The 17,859-nt window shown below is 44.6% G+C and overlaps 1 long non-coding RNA gene across 1 annotated transcript in view; it reads left to right on the plus strand.

Annotated features, from left to right (window-relative positions):
* Positions 1-9,567: 9,567 nt before the first annotated feature.
* Positions 9,568-17,859, plus strand: part of LOC148092660 (uncharacterized) — a 91,645-nt gene continuing 83,353 nt past the window's right edge. Inside the window, exon 1 of the long non-coding RNA XR_015714795.1 lies at positions 9,568-9,639. This is a non-coding gene — a long non-coding RNA (uncharacterized LOC148092660). The remainder of the gene's footprint in view (positions 9,640-17,859) is intronic.

Consider the following 17,859-nt stretch of genomic DNA (forward strand, 5'->3'; position numbering starts at 1 on the left):
AGCCTTCAGAATGAGACCATTTTCATGCAACTTTCCCTGGTAATAAAAGGAAATGGGGGCTTCAGAGAGAGCTTACAATATTTCAGCAGATGGTCTTGTAATAGAATATTTTTTCAAAGCTTGCTGTGAGACATCAGAGATTCTTAGAAAATGTGCATTAAGTAATGAGGAACAAAAAAGTGGCACATTGCTGAGTTGCCCTCTCTTTCCTGGCACAATAGCTGATTTGGAAAGTTAGGAAGGTAATCCTAGAGAAGTGGCCTCTCCTGAGGAGTTGGGACTTGTTTCTGGGGTCAACAGACAACTCTGACCCTCCCCACTCTTCTTCTGGGCTCTGGCCTGGACAGGACCCATTTGATAGTCAATGAAGGACAGCAAACTCTTATGGCAACCTTATGAGGAAACCTGGGTTCAGACAAATGAAGCATCCAGTGTCTTGTGGCAAGTAATTGTTAGAGCCAGAATCTAGATCAAGCTCTTAGACATCATAGTGTACTATCTTCGTAGAGATTAGCATCTCTTTCCCCGCCCAAATGCACTTCCCAATTAACGTCATTCATTTTATTGTTTGAACAAATATTTCCTGTGTGGCTCTGGGGATAAGGCAGCAAACACAGCCATGCCCCTGACCTCCAGGAATTTACAGTGTAGAAGGGGTATAGGCTGGTAAACAGACCAGTAGGTATACAATTTGTCATCTTGGAATGCATCTCTGTATACACACAAGTTTCTACACTGTGCAAGCTGGCACCTGACAAGACTCAGTAGTTTATGTAAGCATATCCATGTGCTAAATACCATATTAGCTGTGTGACTATATGTAGCTATGTATAGATGATACATGTAAGTGCAAGGTGCACTATTTCATTTGTCTTCACAATCTAGGTAGATATAGTTCCCCATTTTCAGGCCAGCAACCTGTGTTTCCCTGCCTCCCGCCTTCCATTTAATCAGGCAGTCTTCTCTTGTGGGACCTCTTTCCCCTTCCTGCTAGCCTCTGTTCGGGTCCTTGCTGTCTTCTGTAACCTGGATTCTTGCATAGACCTTCTAACTGGTCTTCCAACCTGAAGTCTTTTTTTCTTAATATTTTGATAACTTTATTTCAGAACAGTTGGTTTTTTTTTGTAATCCTATGTATTTTTAATATATTTATTGATATATAATTCATATATCATAAAATCACCTATTTAAAGTATACAATCCAGTGGTTTTTAGTGTATTGACTGCATTGTATAACTATCAGCACAATCTAAGCTTAGAACATTTTCATCACCTCAAAAAGAAACCCAATACCCCTCAGGAGTTAGGCCACATTCTCCACTACAGTATCTCCAGCCCTTGGAAACCACTAACCTGCTTCTTACTCTCTATGGATGTGCCTATTCTGGATATTTTATATTAGTGGAATCTTATAATATGTGGTCTTTTGTGTCTGGCTTATTTCATTTAGTATAGTATTTTCAAGGTTCAACTGTGTTGTAGCATCTATCAGTATTTCAGTCATTTTTGTGCCTGAATATATTCCATTGTGTGGATATATATCACATGTTTTTAATCCAGATGGACATTTAGGGCCTGGGTATAGGGGAAAGGGGGAAATGACTGACTGCTAATGGACACAGAGTTTCTTTCTGGGGTGATGAAAATATTCTGGAGTTAGATACTGGGTATGGTTGTATAACTTAGTGAATATACTAAAAACCACTGAATTGTAAGTTTTAAAAGGATGTGTTTTATGATATGTGAACTATATATCAATAGAGAAATCCAATAACATTTTAAAAAAGAAGATATCAGTAACTGTAGATAGACATATATGTATAATGAGGGAGCGTAAATACTGATATGTGCCTACATGAGAGGGAAGTTGACACAGAGCATCTCAGAGCATCCCCGTATCAGTTCCAGGGCAGATATTAACTCAGATCATCTCAAAGTTATATTTGTTTTTGAGATTTGCCTTTTTACATTAAAAATCTGCTATCCGTTATGGTTGTGGATAGGTGTATTTTCTTTTCTGGTTCAGAGTTTAATAATAACACTTTTATTATCATGATAATCATTCTTGGCTGCCATTTATTTTCTTTAAACTACAGTGTACTAGATACTGTGTTTAATGCTTTATGTGCATAATCTTATTTAACTTCATTACAGCCTTATGAAATATAGATGGTGTTAATCTCCCCATTATATAGATTAGGAAACTGAGACTTAGAGAAGTTCTGACTTGGCCAAGGTCACTAGGGAAGTGGCAGATCTAGTATTTAAATCTAGCTTTTTTCTAACTCTAAACCCTGCTCTCTTACACCACTATTCTATCATCTTTTAAAATTAGAATATATTAGTATTAATTTAAAGGAAGGGGTGTGTGAAACATAATTTAGACCCATCATGGAACTTGTAAGGTCTTTGAGATGTCATTATAACCATTTATCTTCCTATAGTCATGATCTAGTGTCTTGTTACTCAAAGTAACATTACCTAAGAGCTTGTTAGAAATGTGTAATCTCGGGCCCTTCCCAGACCTATAATTCAGAATGTGTATTTTATCAAAATCTCAGGTGATTCAAATGTGCATTAAACATTTGAGAAGCACTGTTATAATACATAATTTTAGAGGCATCCAGTTCGATGATCATTCAGTGAGTTTACATTATCAAAACATAATTCAGGATGGGATGACATGGTCCCAAAATGTTGTGAGGCTGGCGAACTGGGAGCCAGGAAACCTGTATTTATAGCCCTACATCTTTGTGACCTGGAGCAAGTCACTTAATCTGAGTCTTTTCTTATTCATACATAAAATGAGGAATCTTTTTGTTTGTCTCAGTTCTTAAAAATAAAGCATTTAAGACCATTAACTTGCCTCTCAGATACCTTATTAGTTGTGTTACATATTTTTTTAAACAGATCTTTTTCTTTTTTTTAACCTGTTTGTATCTTTATATTTAAAATGTACTTCTTATCAATAACATAGAGTTTGCCTTTTTCTTTTTCACTGGGGGGGTATGATAGGCAGAATAATGCCCACCACCCCAAATGTCCACCTCCTAACCCCCAGAACCTATGAATATGTTATTTTATGTGGTAAAAGGGACTTTGCAGATGTGACTAAGTTAAGGATATGTGATGGAGATATTGTCCTGTATTATCCAGGTGGGCCCAATATAACTTCAAGGATCCTTATCAGGGAATAAGGGAGATGGTATTGTCAGAGAAGGAGAGATGATGACAGGAGCACAGGCCCAGGTGATGTCCGGCCATGAGCCAAGAAATGCAGGCAGCCTCTAGAACAGAGGCGGGAAACGTCCAGCCTGTGCGAAGTCACTTGGTCTGGCCCTGCCAAGACAACTACAGGTGGGACTCGAAATTCAATAAATCTAGGAGTTTCTTCATAGCTAATTTTTAAGTTGATGATTTTGTATGGCCCACCAATAATGTTATAAATATCCAAATGGCCCTTGGCAGAAAAAGGCTCCCCACCCCTGCACTAGAAGCTGGAAAGGGCAAGTAAATGTATTCTTCTCTAGAGCATTCAGAAGGATACAGCCCTGCCAATAACATGAGTTTAGCCAAATATGATCTATTTGTGACTTTTGACCTCTACAACTATAAGAGAATAAATTTGTATTGTTTTAAGTCACTAAGTTTTTTGGTAATTTCTTACAAAATAGGAAACTATTTTGGGGGGTTAAGTCTGTTTATGTTTAATGTCATTATTGATATGATTGGATTTAAATCTGCTGTCTTGACATTTAATTTCTGTTTGTTCCACCTGTCCTTTGTTCCTCTGTTGCTAGTTTCTTGAAGGTTTTGTGTGGGGGGAGGGAGGAGGTTGAATCAATATATTTTAGAGTTCCATTTTATCTCCTCTATTGACTTTTTATTTGTGCCCTTTTTTGTTACTTTTTTAGTGGCTGCTCTAGAAATTACTTTAAAAAAACACCTTATGATAGTCTATGTTCAAAAAATACTTGATTACTTCAGGAATTATTTAAGAACTTTATAAAAGCATCCTGCTTGGGATTTTTCTGAGCTTCTTATATATGTTATTTGTTGTATTTAATTATTTTGGAAAATTCTTGTTCTTTGTCTCTTCATTCTTTTGCCCCATTTTTCTATTCTCCTACTATGACTCCAATTAAGTGTATGACAATTTCATTCGATATTGTCATATCGAGTGCGCTGTTCCATTTCATTTTTCATGATCTTTTTGCTTCAATTTGAGTAATTTCTAATGACTTGTTTTCAAGTTCATTGATTCTTTGCTCTGCCCAGTCTTCTAATAAACCCATGATTTCATGCCATACTGTGCTAGAAATTTATCTCTAGCATTTCTGTTTGGTTCTATTTTATAGTTTTGGGTGTTGTCAGTGAAAATGGTGGAGTAAAGACCTCTGAAAAGCCTCTCTTCTATAAAAGCAATGAAAATAGTCAGAATCTAGTTTTTCAGAACTCTGAAAATTAACCAAAGGTTTTCAGCAATCCAGGAATATTTGTTCAAAAAAAAAAAAGAAAAAAAAGGTGAATCTCAGAATCTCAGTAAGGACAGTACGCTTCGTGGCATTTTAAATGTATTCCCACCCTCTTCTCCTCAACTAAGCAGTAAACTGGAAAACAAACAGCTGCAATCATGGTGAAACCAGCAGCCTGACAGGCACTGGACAGGGCAGAAATGGACTGGAGTCACTCAAAGCCCCATTCCTATAGAGTTGTCAGTGTTTTTTCTTTCTGCTGGTTCTCTGGAAGACCCCACTTGCAAGGCTGCCTTTATTTGATGTTACTCAGACATTGTCCGCTGAAAACCACTTTTTCCCAGGAGGCATTTGTCAAAATAATCAGAGGCAATTGTTGAACATCACAGCTGCCTGAGGAGAAGGATAACAGTGTAGGCAAACAATAGGGTAACTCAAAATCTTAATAAGAAAAGCTCGAGAATGAGATGCCTGTAGGAGGCTTTGAAAAGCTCTGACATATTCCTGGGACTCTAGAAGGCCACTTGTAGGTAAAGGGCTGTGCACAAGGATATCTCAAAGAGATATACACCTAGATATATCGTAGTCATACTGTCAAAAGTCCAAAGTCAAAGAGGGAATCTTGAAAGTAGCTAGAGAAAAGTAATTCATCACATAAAAGGGACCCTCAATAAGATTAACAGCTGATTTCTCATCATAAATAATGGAGGCCAAATTGTGTCCATATCCCTGTGGAAATTCTCCATCTTTTCACGCATGGTGTCTACCCTTTTTTACTATTCTTTAACGTATTAATCATAGTTATTTTAAAATCTCTATATGTTGATTCTATTATCTGTATTGCTATGTATGGTTCTATTGAGTACTTTTTCCTGAGGGTAGTTCATTACTTTTTCTTTTCGTGTGCGTGCGTGTTTTAAAATGTTTCGTTTGAATGCTCAATCTTTTGTGTAAACAAAACAAAACAGTAGAGTCTGCAATTTATATTTATGTCCAGTGAAAGGTTTTCTTTTTTTGTAAGGCCCTTAGTATGGGGGGTTGGGTCTTTTGTAAGTGGAATATAGTTGGATTTTCTTTTTCTTTTATTCAAAATGACAATCTTAAGGGTGAGATTAATTGATTCACGTTACATATTAGTTACCTATTGCTAAATAACACATCAAAAAATTTAGTGATTTAAAAGTCAACATTTATTATGTCATGGTTTCTGTGGGTCCAGGATGTGGGCCCAGCTTGGCTGGTTCCTCTGCCTCAGTGTCTCCCACGGGCTGCACTCATGGTGCTGCACTCACAGTCTCACTGGGGGACTCTGCTTGGGGAGGTACCGCTTCCATTTTCCCTCATGTGGCAGGATTTAGTTTCTCACTGGCTCAGTTCCTTACCATGGGGGCATCTCCGTCAGTGTGAGCAAGTGAGGGAGAGTGAGCAAGGCAAAAATCACTGTCTTTGGCAATTGGAAAGTGACATCTTATCACTTTTGCCATAGTCTACACATCAGAAGTTACTCACAAGGCACAGCCCGTGCTCAAGGGGAGGACAGCACACAAGGGCCTGAGAAGCAGGAGAGGGTTCACTGCGTGCGGTCCACCTTAGAAGCTGTCCACATTTATTGTGATAACTGACTGACTTACAATTATTCCTGTAATTTTAATTGGTATTTTCCGTGAACATCCTCTTCTCCTCCTCCCCTCGTTTTCCTCCAAACTCCCCATCTTTCTTCCTAGGTGCCCCTCTTGCTCCCTTCCCCCGCCGCATCTTCACCTACCCCGCCCTGCCCTGCCCTTCCTTCCACTCGCCTTCTTCTCTAACATCCGCCCTCCTTCCCAGTTCCTCTCCTCCCCCTCCTTTCTCTTCCTGCTCCGCGATGTCCTTCTGGCCTTGTGCTCTTATTCTTGATCTGCCCTTGCTCTGTGTTTGGAGCAGCGTAGACACATCAGAGTGTGGACTCGTGCTGTCTTAACTGGAGGAAATCCTTGACTAAACCACTAAAGGTTCCTGTCAATTCCCCAGTCAAAGACGGTAATCTGCTGAGTAGATCTTCATAATGGTGATATTTTCCCTTTGTATTGGAGATAGCATACTTTATTCAGTATTTTTCCCCCCAGAAGACTGTTTTAGAAATCTCTCCTTAGAGAAAATAGCAACCTGCTACCCCACGAGTTATTCTGTCTGTGGCCTCCCCAGCACACATCCCTCTCTGAAATGATCTGATTTATCTACTCGCACATTTGTCTGTCCCACTGGGATCTAAGCTCCATGGGAACAGAAACTTTGTCTCTCTTTTTTTTTTTTGTATCCCCAGCCCCTTTACCATAGTGTCTGTCACATGGTGGACACTCAGTAATGTTCTGTTGATTACTGAATCAGTCGCTGAAACCTGCCTGTGCCTCTCCAATTTCATGGTCATGCTGAGCGATGCCTGCTGCATGGCCTCTCAGGGGTGCTGGGAAGCAGATACTGGACTGCTGCAGCTATGCAGAGTGACTAGCGTTGTCTGATGCCCACCTTCATTCATCGGAATCGAGTCACTGAGTGCTACTCTGGGCCAGGCACTAGCATCCCAGTGTTTGTATCTCGTTCATTTTCTTCAGCCCTTATCCATGTTACCTCCTGTCTATTGTCAATCATTGGATTTCCTTATAAATCTCAGATGAACAGAGTGGGTGGATAGTGCCGATTAGGGGATGGAGTGAAGGCAGTGTGCTAGTCCCCTGGCCGGCTTACTGTGATGGAGGCCAAGGCTTTGGGGATGTGCTGGAGTCGGGGAAAGCCCTTCCTCCCACCGAGCTTCTGTTCCAGTGGGCAAGACAGACTCATAGCTATCGAAACAGTTCATCACTTACTTACTTGATAACAGCTTAGTTGTGTGGCAAACTGATGTAATTATAGAAGGCCCCCCCCTCCTCAATATACCTTCTCCTGTGTGAACAGTCCCTATGTGGCCTGAGGAAGCTGCAGCAATTGGGGAGCTTTGCCTGGAGCCTTAACTCTGCTTCCCATTCCTGACATCAGTGTTCATGCTGGCAACACGGGCTGAACATTCCTGGAGTTGCTTCCCCAAAGAGGCATCCTGATGTGTCAGTTAGATGGTGGGGGGATGTGTGCAAGTGCCTCCTTGTCTGCCGCCCCACTGGCCCCCTAGCAAATGGCTATGGAAGAGCCTCAAGACAGTTTTGCTTTCAGATGTCACCTTCCTGCTTGGCTGGGACTGTTGGCCAGAAAATGGCAGGTCCAGGGCCCTGGGAGAAATTTCTGTGCTGGCTGCTTTATTGTATCAGATTCTCTGATTGCACCAGGGATAGTTCACTGTCGAGTGCTGGCTGCGGAGGGTCCAGCATGGATTAGCCATGCTCACATTCCTGGAACACGCCTCAGCATCGTGCTTTGAAAAATCCTGCGAGAAATCCCCAGTATTCAGTCTCACTGTTTGTATTTAGTTTTTTTCTTTTTGAAGTGTTGGCATTCCACAGGCATTCCACAAGCCTTCTTGGCATTTTTAGATATTCTACAGCTGTCTCTGGAGCCAAGTCACTACTCTTCTATATTCTACAGGTAAGGAGAAAATACACAAGAAAAGGCTAGCAACATGCTCAAGTTTACAGGCTACTTGGTGATCCAGCTGGCATTAGAACTGAATTCTTAGGTGGTCAGCCTGTTGCCACACCCTGCTGGCCTGGAGCTTTCCTGGGAGCCGTGTGGTCCTCTAAACCCAAGCCTTTCTGCAGATGCTGTCGTGTGATCAGCTCCTCATTACCAACCCTCACCCTTCCTCCCACCTCCACTCCTGCTCTGGATTCAGAAAGGTTTCATGCCAGGGAGGATAGCAATGCCGAGGATATGAGCTTTCAAAGATATCAGCTCTTGTCCTACCTGGTACTTGGAGCAGTTCAAACCCATGCACTTATACCGTAGTGTGGTTGGAAGGAAGAAGCCCAGGACTCAGAATCACCCTGACTTAGGTTCATGGTCCACCTCAGTTGTTGACTAGCTCCTGGGTTCATGAGGATTAAGTCACACAGGAGCCTAGAATGGTGTCCAAGCACACTTGACCCTGAACAGAGGGCAGACGGCGAGCAGATGGATGGCATTATTCCTCCTACAAACACCAGGCTTGTCTTCTGGAGTTCTCAGACCCCGCTTTGCCATGATGTTGGTGTCCCATTGTTGTGACCTGTGGTGACCATGCCCCTTTCTGTGGGGTTTCCTTTAACCTCTACGGAGTCCTGTGGGGTCCCATGCCAGGTTTATATATTATACCTTAGTGGGAACTTGGAGGAGTTAGGAAATTGAGGTCACCCAGCTAAAGGGTGGGGTGGATTCAGCCCCAGGTTAGCTGGCTCCACGTTGTTTGTGATGATTAACCAAGCCCCTCAGCCTAACGGTGACCATGAGGGAGGGTCCTCAGCTGTGTGCACCAACAGTTCTGTTTGTTCCCCATCAGGTGGGTGAGGGAGCAGCTGTACCCTCTAGCTCTAGGATTCTGGGGTTCTGATATGCTCACCTTTCAGATCCCTGACTCCTAAGGCAGGGAGTTTGCCTCACCAGAAGGAGGGCATTTCGGCACCCCTGCCTCTTACAACCAGAGAGTAAGTCAGTGGCATGGTGTGGTACCAGGTGTAAGGACTCCATGGCCAGAGAACAGCTCCCAGCCATGCCCTGCATCTGCAGAGGTCTAAACCTCAGCTCTGCCCTCGCAGCTCGGAGCGTTGGGTCACTGAGCTCCTCTGTTTTTTCATCTGTAATAGGGGATTGTAATAATCCTACCCACCTTTTAGAGAAATTGGATCAGATGAAAGAATCTGCGGGAGGCACTTGTTCCAGAACATGGCACACGCACTAGTAAGCATTCAGTAAATGTTAGTGCTGGTCATCTGCAAAAGGGTTCCAGCAATGACCTACCTTTAACTTTTGTGGTGGAAATTAAAAACAAGACAGGTAAGCGGTCTAGCATGGCATAGGTTTCAGCTCGTTCGCACTCTTCTCATTATTAATGTCACCGTGAGCAGAAATCGTCATGGGTTTCTCCTGGCAGCCCCGGCCCAGCCGCTTCTGGTTAACACGGGCTTTGTTCTCTTCCAACTAGGCCAGGGACCTGGAGAGCCAAGAGGCGGAGCTGAGGTGCCACACCTTCTATAAGGAGCAGCTGGAGCACATTGAGAGGAAGGTAAGGCTGGGACTTGGCTGCCGTTTTGGGGGCCAGGTCCTAGCTGCCCTGTTGGGGAGAGAGGAACCCATAGGCCTCAATGCTCATTCGCCCCAATAGCCAGTGACCCTGTGGACATGCCCTCCTGTGCGCCACAGCGAGCCGGCACCCCCAAACTGCCAACAAGCGGCAGTCACAGAGATCTTTTTGTTGAATGAGCTCGCTTGTTATAGTTCTATTTTAGAAAAAAATCATTGCACCACAGGGCGGTGCTGAGACCCAGTATACCTTTCTTGCTTTAGTTAAGCCGCATTGGGTAAAAATAATAATAACGTGAAGTCTTGCTATACAAATATATTAAAGTTGTATTATTGATTTTCTCCTGGGAGTCAGGGAGATCAAAGTGTACCACGGCTATGCTCCTTTTCTAAGGCTCAGCCTTTGAAATGAGTGAGATTCAAAGACATGTCATCTTTCTTTTTTTAAAAGCCTACAGCAATTCTTGAAAATTCATTTGTTAACTTGCTTACTTGGGTGGGGGGTGTTCATTTGTTGATTGTGACAGATTATTTTTCAAAGAAACGGCTTAAAACGTGGGAGGGGATGGTTGGGAGGGTAAAAAAATTTGTTCTCGCTCCTGCCTGAGACAGCATGCCAAGCAACCCGAGCCATCAGCTTATTGCAGGCAAATCTTTGAGAATCGTTTGTCACGGTTTGGAGCTTTGAAATTGACAATTTGCTTGAGGGGCTTGATTTTCATAGGGGTTTTCTCCTGTGGCATGCCACCCTGGAGCCTGGCAGAAATGTGGGGACATGAGGGTGTTTCCTTCCTGCTTAGTGGACACCCCCACCTGTCCACCCTCTTTGAGGTGTTCAGGGGACCACCAGAATTGTGATGTGAACTCAAAGTGCTGATGGTGACAGCCTGTGGTGCCGAGGGTTGGCCGGGCCCCTCGAGCTGCCTGCAGAGGTGGGCCTTAACAAGCACATATTTCCCGGAACACTCCTCCCAGGTTTGACTATAGCCGTAATGACAAGGATTGTGATTTGAGATCCTGGAAAAGGGTAAAAAATTCCACCAGCCATAGCTCTAATTATCACAGTTGCCCATATGTTCATAAGCACAGATTTTTTGTTGTTATGTGTGCAATTTTACGGTCTCCTGCTGTGCTCCTCCTGCATTTTCCTCTCTGGGTTTGGCATGTGTCTGTTTGGGGTGGAAGGCAAGTAGCCTCACAGCTTTTTTCCTCCCCTAAAATCTGTTTTCCCCTCATCACTCTCCTCTCCCTTCTCTATTATAGTTCTCCTCCTTAAAACCAGTTCTCTGCTTTTCTGAAGGAAAGGAAATTCTCCTGGATGAGCCCTTCTTTTTCATCTGGTCGCCCCACTCATAAAGTGAAGTCCAAACTCCTCATGTACGCAGATGTAGGCTTTTATGTTGTTAATGAGGTTTTCCTAGGTCTTTGTGAACAGTTATTGAATGCCTCCAGAAGGAGGCGCAAAAACAGTATCACCTTAATAACTCTTAAAACAACAGCATTTTGCTGGTGATAATACAAAGAAGGAAAGGACCCCCAGCACCTCGGAAACTGGAGACTGGCGAGGGAGCTGGGGCATGGAGGGCGCTGGAGAAAGGGAATCAAGGAGGCGCGGTCAAAGGCTTAATTGTATCAGTTTTGGAAAAAGTTTTCCATTTTTCTCTGGATAATTTTATTCCTGTAAGGACTTGGGAGCATGACAGCACAGCATCCGACAGTCTCTTTTATTAACTGTTGCTTTTATATAATTCTGCCTTCATTTGTTGAATACTCTCAGACCTTAACATTTCAGTTCCTGTGCACACAGCTTCAGGGCCTTCCAATCATTGAGCTCCTTTCCTCCTCCCCCCCCCCCCATTCCTTTTAAGTTTAGAAATTGATGGCGGAAACCTGTTCAGGGGGAGACTTGGAACAGTTGTTGAATCATCCTCAACCACCCCAAATTGTTGGATGTTTGGTTACAGGTGAGAAAAGGTTGGGATAGGGGAGGCAGAGGCCTGGGCTCTTGGAGGCCTCGGGGCTCGGCCCCTGCTGTAGGATACCTACCTCGAGGGCTGGCCCATTGTGCTCAGCCTATGGGGAAAGCCTGTACAGAATCCAGACTCATTTTCAAGGAGGAGGAAACTTCTTGACCCCTTTGTACTGCAGTATTTATTCCCTAGATGATTGTTCTTAAGTGCGGAAATCACATTTTGTAGGGCTGCTATGCTTTATAATCTTTCTGAGTAATTGTGCCTCACGCCCACACTGCAAGTTCTAAGTAAGGGGTGTTTTCCGTTTCCCCACAGAGAGCAATGAGCTGTTGGAGGTGCCTTGTGAGGGTCTTGTGCCCCTGGAAGCATACCCCACATATGGTGTTCACATGCAAGCTGTGAAGCAGAGGGCAGCGCAGGTTAATGATGGGCCTGGGCCTGCATGCAGCTCGTATCATCGCACTTTGCAGCCACTTTGCCTTCTCACATCTTGGTTTCTTCATCTGTAAAATGGAGATAATAATTCTTTCAGGGAATAGGTGGGGGCATTAGACAGGGTAACATCTGCAAAAATGTTGGCGCCCACCCATATCACATGTCGATTCAGCTCCCATGGGGCTAAGGGTGACTTGTGCTGAGTGGCTCTGTACCAGACGCTGATAGCTGCTGAGCTCTTCTGCCCTCCACCATGGGGGCAGGTATGGTGGGGAGACGAACGGGCTTTGGAGTCCAGCAGACCTCAGCCTTAGTTCTGCCTCAGTAATTTAACAGCCTTATGACACTGAGCAAGTTGTTTAAATTCCATAGCTTCAGTTCCCTTAGCTTTAAAACCGGAATTTTAAGACTCAGCCTGCCCGTTGCTTTGGGGATGAATAGTCTTTTCTGTAAAAGCACCTGAGATAGAAGTTTTCAGTTGTCTTTCATGTTGCTTCCACCCTCTTTCCCCTTATTTAATTAATGTGTAGCCATTCATTAATCTCACATTTGTTTAATTCTGCTAAATACCCAGAGATAGTTCAGACAGTTGTGGTTCCTGCTTCTCGAAATTCAAAGTCCAGTTTGGAAGGGGGGCGGGGATGTTGAAGATTAGGTCCCCAGATGGGAGGGTGCCCATGTGCCAGCTGCATATGACCAGAAGACCTTCCAGTTGTGTAAAAATAGTCTCATTTTTTTCCATATTCAGAACCTTCGAAGTGGAGGGGGCATTTTGGGAGTCTAGCTTCAAAGACTGAGGCAGGGAGAAAGGAAGAAACTGGGAAATACAAGTGTTCTTTCTCTATTTCGGGCTCTTTCCCCTAGAATGTAGATCTTGCTTCCTTCCTGTTGGTGTACACATCATCCCAGCCTTCCCTCCTGTTTTTGTCTTTGCTTCTACTCTGGCTTTCTTTTTTTAAGGAACCACTGTCATGTGATCCTGCCAGTCCTACAGCCTTCTCAGTGACAGCACTAAATAGCTCCCTGCCTGGTGTCTCAGGGCAGGGGCCAGTTAGAGCCTGTCAGGAAAATAGGAGCTGCTCTGGGGCTCAGAAAAGGGGAGTTTAATACAGGAATTCTACTTCATGAGAGAAGATGGCCCACTGGTCGGAAACATATGAAAAGGACCCAGCTTCGCAGACATTGCAAGAATGTCGGCACAGCCATGAGGCTAAATACACTCAGTAGAAGTGCTGACATGGGAACAAAGGATACCACCAAGTGCAGGTAAGGCTGTGGTTTAACCCAAGCTCTCAGACACTGCTGATGTGGTATAAATTGGCAAAGCCCCTTTGGAAAACTGCTATCCAGTGTCTGTTAAAGCTGAACGTAGGCATACCCTGTGACCAGCAGTGGTGTACCCAAAAGAAGTGTGTCCCTAGAAGAAACACTGTACAATGGTCATTACTGCATCATTCATAATAGCCCCAAACTGTCAACAGTAGGATAGATACATTATAGTAGTTGTCACCATGGAGGCTCGTGCAGGGACAGTGAACAAGCTTCAGCACCAGGCAGAGATGTGGGACACTCACCCACAGAGCACTGAGCAAAAGCGCCAGACTGAGAACAGTGTGTGCACATTGGATGGGCCCATTTATAGGACTTTCAGTCACAGCAAAACTAATCTGGGGTGTCAGCAAGAGGGATACTTACCTTTTAAGGATAGTAGTGACTAAGGGAACATGCAGGGGGCTTGTGGGGTGGGGCAAGTTTCCTTTCCTTGACCTGGTTGCTGGTTACACAGGTGTGCTCAGTGGTGAGAGCTCATCAAGCTGTGCTTAGTGGAGTTTACACTTTTCTGCCAGTATGTCATACTTAGTAAAAAGTTGGATGCAGCTGAGGAAGGCAGGCCTGCCCTCAGGCACGAATAGAATCACCCACTCCCTCTTCTGCACACCTCTAGGCCTTGCGTCCCTGTCATGTGTTCTAGCACTCACCACACTGTCTTGTGGTTCCCTGCCTGTGTGGTTTTCTCCCCTCCCAGACTGGGAAGGTCTAGGAGCTCAAAGTTCTTGTTGGTCTGATTCATCAGGGTGACTTTTCACTAAGAGCTAGGGATACAATGTTCAGCATGCAATAGGTGCTCAGTAAATGTTTGCAAGAATAATGAAAGGAAAGTGTGTGTGCACAAGTAGGAAAGTATACACAGTGGGCATCCAGGAAGAAAAGGGGGAAGCTCTTGCCCAAAAGGCTTTTGGTAGAAGCTGTGTTTAGAGAATGAGCAGGACATGGAGAAGTGGATGCCGACCTCAGCCAAGGTGCTCCATGTAACAGTTGGCAGTGGGTGGTAAGCTGTAAAAATAGGTTGGGATCAGACTGTGAGGGAACTTGGAGACTGGCTGACAAGTGTGGCCTTCCTTTAGGATAATGTTGGGAGTTCTTAAAGGGCTGTAAGTTGGAGAGAGATTGGAGCTGGGATATCCAGAAGAATAATTAAGAGAAAAATTGAAGTGAGCCACTATACTTGAGTAATTCTAAGTATGCCCATAAGAAGTAGAGCAGACCAGCAGATGAGAGAAGTGTCAGACAGAGTTCTGTGTCCTACAAGATGACAATCACTACAATTTTTATGAGCATGTGCTGCGTGCGAGGCTCTTTTACATAAGTTATCACTTATCTTTGCAGCAACCCTGCAAGGTGGATTGTATTACACATTTTACAAATGAAGAAGTTGGGATCAGGTGAAACAAAGCCACCAGAGGCCATTCAGCTGCTGGGTGAAGTCAGAGCTCCGGTGTGTCCCCTCTTTCCCCCGCATCATGCTGCCTCCAGAATCAGCTCAGGAAGAAAAGCTTCAGGAGAACGCAGTTGACAGTGTCAAGGCTGCAGGTCAGAGAGGACTAGGAATGAGAAGAGGCCTCTTAATTGCTTTGAAAGACATGTGAGTTTCGTTGAACGAGCCTTTTCGAGATTGCAGTGGAGACTGAAGCTGTTACATGTAGGGTTATTTGGGTCCGCAAACAAAGAGAGAACATTGTAGTCTAAGAGGGAGTCATTGAGCCCATTTGTGAGAGTAGGAGAATTCATAATGTGTGTCTGAGGAGGATCCGTGGGAAGCCATTTCCAAAGATGGTTGGAGGGTGTGCAATGAGAAGGGCCACTTTTACCTGGGAGAAGCGTTCTCAGAGGAGTCAACCTTCCGCTCGGTGGTGGAGTGGATTCCCAGCTGCGTGGTGAGTGCTGTGTGTTGTTGGAAGAAGTGCTGATCGCCAACCCCTCTAAGGGCCAGCAGACATTTCTCCTGAGTGTGGGGAGGCTTGTTCTGTGTCAGGCCCAAAGTCTGTACCAGAGACTAAAAGACATGCTCACCATTTAGGATGCGAGACTGAGACAAGGCAAGTATTCCCAATGTGACACGCCTGCAGAGAGAAGCTGCCAGAGCAGTGGGAATTCAGAGGAGGGAACAGATAACAGTGACCTGAAAACAGTACAGCAAGCAATTGGCCCTGTCTCCCCCGATCACCATGGGGAGCAGTCTTTACCTGCTGAGCTGGCGAAAAGTTCTGAGCTCAGAGGGCTTCTAAAGATTATTGAGCCCAGAAGTTCTCCACCAGGTGAGGTAAAGAAGGGCACCTGCACACCAGTTACTCCACTAGTGCCACTTTTCGGTAATGGTACCAGCATAAAAATGACCATTTTGTATGTTCTCAATAGTGTACAGTAGTGATAAGTGAAAGAGCATATTGCTAAGAGATCTAGAATGGCCTTTCTTAGCAAGGATGGGCTTTTTATGCCCATGCCAATGGGACCCAGGGCCTTTGATAAGGGTAATCAGTGAGAAAGGAGGAAAGATCAAAGAAATCGAGAACCATTGCTTCAATTCAGTTATTTTCACAGATTAAAAAAAAAAAGGCCCCAAAGGTGGCTAAGTGGTTTGAGACTCACTTGGTAATCTGGGTTTTTAGATCTAGGGCTACCTGGGTTTGAATTAAACTTCACCACCCATTGGCTTTATAGGCATGATCAAGTCACTTAAGTCCTAGAGCCTTGAGTGTCTTATTTTTACAGGGGACAGTAATAATTATATTTTCAAGATGATAAAGGGCATAACATAGAACCTAGTCTATTGTAATATATTATAGTATAAATGTAGCTGCCATTACTGTTACCAGCCAGCTATACAGTGTAACTGCCATTACTCTCATCATCCCCAGAGGTCATATAACTAGTTAATAATATAACTAGGACTCTGATTTCTTGCTGCTCTGTCCATTAGTCTTATAGATTTTTTTTTACTATAGGGTGAGAGTTGTTGTTAATTATAGGTGCTAGAATTAGATGCTTTTATACCTTGACTTCCATCACCCCACCTCCACCTCTACAATGATTACCTCACCCCTATCCCCCACCTCCAACTCCACCACTTCCACCTCCGCCATCACCTCCACAGCCACCACCTTCACCACCCTTACCTCCACCACCACTGCCGCCTCCACCATCACCTCCACAGCCACCACCTTCACCACCCTTACCTCCACCACCACTGCCGCCTCCACCATCACCTCCACAGCCACCACCTTCACCACCCTTACCTCCACCACCACTGCCCCCTCCACCATCACCTCCACAGCCACCACCTTCACCACCCTTACCTCCACCACCACTGCCCCCTCCACCATCACCTCCACAGCCACCACCTTCACCACCCTTACCTCCACCACCACTGCCCCCTCCACCATCACCTCCACAGCCACCACCTTCACCACCCTTACCTCCACCACCACTGCCACTTCTACCATCACCTCCACAGCCACCACCTTCACCACCCTTACCTTCACCACCACTGCCGCCTCCACCATCACCTCCACAGCCACCACCTTCACCACCCTTACCTTCACCACCACTGCCACTTCTACCATCACCTCCACAGCCACCACCTTCACCACCCTTACCTTCACCACCACTGCCACTTCTACCATCACCTCCACAGCCACCACCTTCACCACCCTTACCTCCACCACCACTGCCCCCTCCACCATCATCTCCACTTTCACCATCACCACTACCTCTATCCCCACCACCTCTACCACCCGCACCTCCACCTCCACCTCCACCATCACTTCTACCATCACCATCACTTTCACTTTCACCCCCTTCACCCCCATCTCATTCTACCTTTTCTGCCTCTACTTTGTGTACTGCTTCTGGTATGTTTGCTAAAGGTTTGTTTCTTTACCTCAGATGCATCTCATACTTTGCAAAATCCTGTAGTTTATTTCATGATAACCTTTAAGGTTAGAGGGAGCAGAGACTACAGTCTCTGTTGCACATTTGGAGATGCTGTGGCTTTCCTCGGCCTTGTGGCCGGGCTTTTCTGGGATGGATGTCTGGGATAAGAACCCCGCTGAACTGGTGGCACGCCTCCTTTTTGCTATGCATAGTACCTAAGTTATGTCACTTAGGCTTTATGGCGGTGGGAGTGGAAAGTAGGAGAGGAGTGTTTATATCACAGATGAAAATGAGGACACTCAGAGAGGTTAAGGGATGGTATAAGGTTTCACGACCATTAAATTTCAGATCTAAGACTTAGACAGTTCTTTCTAAATCCACATGTATAAAATTGGGGTAATAGTAGTTCCTATCTTGTAAGGTAGTTTTAGTTTTGAGAATTAAATGTATAAAATATTGCTAACAAACTCTCGCTCTCTATCTCCAAAGCTGGTTTTCTTGGTGCTCAGTAGCTAACATTTGCTGAGTGCTCTCCACTTGCAAAGCACTGACCAAGCACCTTACTGGGAGACCCTCTTTTGACC

The sequence above is a fragment of the Miniopterus natalensis genome, chromosome 7 (assembly GCF_054644295.1).
Source record: "Miniopterus natalensis isolate mMinNat1 chromosome 7, mMinNat1.hap1, whole genome shotgun sequence".
Taxonomy (NCBI): Eukaryota; Metazoa; Chordata; class Mammalia; order Chiroptera; family Miniopteridae; genus Miniopterus; species Miniopterus natalensis.